Source organism: Oryza brachyantha, chromosome 2 (assembly GCF_000231095.2).
Source record: "Oryza brachyantha chromosome 2, ObraRS2, whole genome shotgun sequence".
In the NCBI taxonomy this organism is placed as follows: Eukaryota; Viridiplantae; Streptophyta; class Magnoliopsida; order Poales; family Poaceae; genus Oryza; species Oryza brachyantha.
Window position 1 is genome coordinate 13,578,835 of NC_023164.2, and position 4,689 is coordinate 13,583,523.

A 4,689-nucleotide genomic window follows, 5' to 3' on the forward strand; every position below is an offset into this window, starting at 1 on the left:
TTCAGGCTGCTCGAATAGCCGATGCTTTTCTGTGACGGCCAAAAAGTATCCGAGGTACCAAATTAGAGGTGGTGATTGTTTGACTTATTTAGAGAAAAACTAAACAATATATTTATAAATAAAAATATTTTGTAAATAAATTTTGTATATATACATATATATGTGTGTGGGTGTGTGTTTTTAGTTGCTTAAAACTAAGTCTGGACAATAAGCTACAATAAAAATATCAAAATCTACATTAAATTTAAGATTAGAAAATTAATTTTTGGCTTATAAACATAAATAAAAGAAAAAGATGGGCTGTCACTTCGCAGCGGCAGGAAATGTTCATGTGCCTGTATAAAAACCGCAGAAATTTTCAACCTTTTAATGCCGGATTCAGCGGTTCAATTCAGTCCCCCTTGCTCGTCAACCTGAAGTTAAAACTCAACGAAAATGACCCCCGGCAATGTATGTAGACAAGACCGTACGGGATTTAGAGCATGTGCGAAATGAGGTCCCTGACCGGGTCCGGTTTCGTTCCTAATCAGCTCACCCGTTAACAGAGGGATGGCATACATATAACCAAAATTAAGGTCGTTTCGTAGGTTGAACCAAAATTTTCGTATTTTTCTTAGCACACGCCTGTTTGCAAACACATGGATGGAAGAGGCTTGAATGGGAAAAAAAAAAAAAAAGCAAAGGAAGGTTCCCGTAGAAAATTTGTAGCCATTGTACGCTTGTTATCTATCCATTTCAAAATAAGGCATAAGTATCACCAAAGATAGAGATTCAACAGTTATAACTAACTTTTCGTTTAGATTGACTTGGTGCATGTATGTAATATGATAGTACGTTTTAATGGTAAATAATTCAAAATAAATTAAGTTTAAATAAGAGATGTGCTAATTAATATATATTTATATGCACATCTTATATTATTCGACAGCGGAAAAAAACAGTTACATCTTATATTTTGCAACGGTGGGGCTACTTGTTGACAAAATTGATGAGCAACTTGTAGCGAGTATTCTAATTTGCTCTATCTTTCATGGTGCTTGATGGTATACAGTAAAAACTAATATCTCAATACAGCCGCAAGTATAAATTCTTTGCGCATGTTTGACAATTTAGTAAATCAATACTAACCAAAATCGACTTGTTGCTGGAGCACTTCCTCGAGAAGAAAAGACTATGTTTTTTCTCCGCAAATAAGGAATATATGAAAGTTCTCCGTAAATAAGGAATATATGAAAGATGGTGACTAGAGGTAGGTTAGGTGGGGTAGTATTGAAAAAAAATAAATAGAAAGTGACTGATCGAACAAATATAATACGAACAATACAATAAATATTTATACAGTTGAAATTTAGAACAAGATTTGTATGGTAGAAACCATAGTATTTTCAAACAGGAGTAGCAGGGAACATATACATGTATATTCTGATGCAAATAAAACTGAAAAATATTGTAACTTGATCAGCAACAAAAAAGATTGATAGCCTTATACACGTCGAGCTGAAGCTAACCAAATATTTAACATGCAAAATCGTTTGTTTTCTTTCTTTATAGCTTTGTTTACTTATCTTCTTTTGCTAAATGTCAGGGTAAATTAAATATTTTAAGGTAGATTCGAGTGAGTCTAACCAATATATTAGACCGTATAAACAGGATAAAATAAAGAATCATGGCTAAATTAAACCCTAAAATAAAAATTCAATATATATAAACTATTCTCCCTTTCTTGTACCCACATGATGCACGCGAGTTGCGATGGGAACTACGTGCCTGTACAATGGCCATATAAAACAGTGGGCATAGTCATCATCACCAACTTAAAAAATATTTCATGGAGAGTAGACATTACTAAGGGTTAAGGGTTTGTTTTGTTTGTGAAAATTTTTTGATTGGGTGTCACATCAAATATTTGATCGGATGTCGGAAGACTATTTCAGTGACTAATTAAAAACTAATTACATAGGGCGTTAAGAAACCACATGATGGATTTTTTAAGCCTAATTAACCTGCCATCAGCATATGTGAGTTACTGTAGCAGGAATGGCTAATTATGGACTAATTAGGCTCAAAAGGTTCGTCTTGCAAATTCCCTCCAAACCATGCAATTAGTTATATTTTTAACTATATTTAATACTCTATATGTAATACCCTGCCTCCAAAATCCGTATTAGTTCGTTATACACGTTGAGCAAACCCATGTTCGCATAGTAATTCACTTACACTTTCGTCCTCGCTTTGTTTAAAAGGTTAATTAACCCTAAGATATCATGGTTGAAGCATAAAGACTTATAAGCAGGCCATCACCCACCTAAATTTAAAGGGTGGTACTAAACCACCACTACACATCGACTTCTGGGCCACATGAGCCAAACTCACACCGCTAATAGGCTTCAAATGAGCTGCTATGTTACACTATATATATGTTCAAAGATTTAATGTGACGAGTGAACGTGAAAATTTTTGATAACTCAACATGGTCTAAGCCATTTGAAGCATAAATGTTAATATGACTAAAATACGGTACAACCACGCACAAGGCAGTATTCTCCAATTTAAGATATGTTTTATATAAGTGATATTCAGAATGAAATCATAAAAATAGTTGTATATGTAATAACTTAGTTCATATTAAAAACTACTACAAAAATATATGGAAAAACATATATGGTTCATTGAGAAAAAAACTTGATTGCGTGTGAGAAATATTGAAATTAAGAACTAAAGAATAACATAAAACAGAAATTCATGCATCCATGTTAGGCATTATGTACTCTTCTACTCGAGAGGTTCAATGCTAACAACTGATACAACTGAAAGTAAAATATAATCTAAAATCTGAACAATTTGTTCAAGCATAACTAGTATTGGGGCATACTCCCTCCATTTTTCTATTTTACTTGAACGTTGAAGCAATATTTGATTGGTCATCTTAATTTTTTTTAAATATACTATATTATAAATCATATCGTAACAAAATAATTAATAATTATGTAAAATTTTTAAATAAAATAAATATTCAAATATAAACCTAAAAGTCGTCAAATAAAAAAATAAAAAAGTGGAGGGAGTATGATCGATCGATATATAAAAGTAATTTTTTTAATGAGAATTAAATCGACAACGGTTACCCTCTTTTGTTTTTGATTTGCACTTTATTTGATTTTCTAGACTTTCACTTCAACTTGTAGATGACTAATTTGTCGACATCAAATCAACCTAAATGCCGACACTCCATGTACGGTTTGAGTCGATCCTCGCTAAAAAATGGATCATGTGGTTTTAGTAATTATTCTTTTCGTTATCAGTGGAATTAATTAACGTGGATATGCATAGATAGACGTGGTTCTTTCTCATCCCAACAATATTCTCATAATTTATGCTCTTTCTGATTTTTTATTTGACAATATTAACTTTTAGATTTATGTTTGATTATTTGTCTTATTTAAATTATTTTTATAAAATAGAAGATTATAAGTCATTCTTAAAGTTTATTTAGCAATAATCAAATTATAACAGGATAATTTATAATTTATTTAAATATTTTTCCTTTTGTCTCCCGAAGAACCATATAATACCTAAGAATTGTTCCATTAGCCAAATAGTATATACTGATACCTAATGATCAACTATGAAAAAAAAACCATTATAAAAACGGTCATCATCTTAGCGGTAAGAACTCATAACAAGTATGGTAGCTGCATCTGTTAAATATATAAGCATATGATGATTTAACTTATTCCATAAATAAATTATGACATTAATAATGTAAACTAAAATATTCATGTCGTACATCTATACATACAAACTGGACATAAAAACATGAACAGATCAAATATAAAAACATGGTGAACACATAACAAGTGTTCTGGTTTTATTGTGGATCGTGTTGACGAGAAGCAGCGCGCACCAAAGGAATAACACGTGATGTTGGATGTTGTCGTCAGCGTGAAATCCTTGAGCGTAGAGGAAGATGAGCCATCACGAAGATCAGCGCACAGTAGCACAATGTCCTACCCAAAAACATTATTGCCGTCTTTTCCCACTGTAGGACATCAATGGTGAAGGTTCCAGAGACCCGCTCTGCTACTGTTGTACGTCGGTGCTAATGCTAAAATTTGGTATGATTTTTTTAGATTTGATTAACAAAAGAAGCCCATTGATGTACGAAAAGACCAAGTTCAAAAAGGGAATCGTGAATATTGTGACAAGACAATTTTTATAATTTTCTAAAATATTTTCTTTTAATTAGACATGAGTAATTATTTCCTTTTTCTTTTGTTAGAAAAGTCTAATCTTGTGTCCGAGTTGGACACTTTGGACCCAAGGGTATAAATATGTGCCCTGAGGGCCATGTAAATAATCTCTCAGATTAATATAACTATTCTGGGTGCATCGCCACCCTCTTCACCGAGGTTTTATCACCGATGAAACTTGGCACTTGACGCAGGGCTGCATCGCTTTGATCTAGAGTAGAGGGGTAGATCCTATATTCCGCCAGCCCTGATAGTCGTATAGGCTAGACCAGGACTTCCTTAGTTCAGTCCAATATTCTAATCTGGTTGTACGGTTGCTAGTTATCATATCAGTTTTAGCGCAAGATACTTGTGTATCTTTGATCAAATATGCTAAACTATTCAGTGACCGACTGACCGTATTAGTTAGATCAGTACTTCCTTGGTTAAGTCCAATATT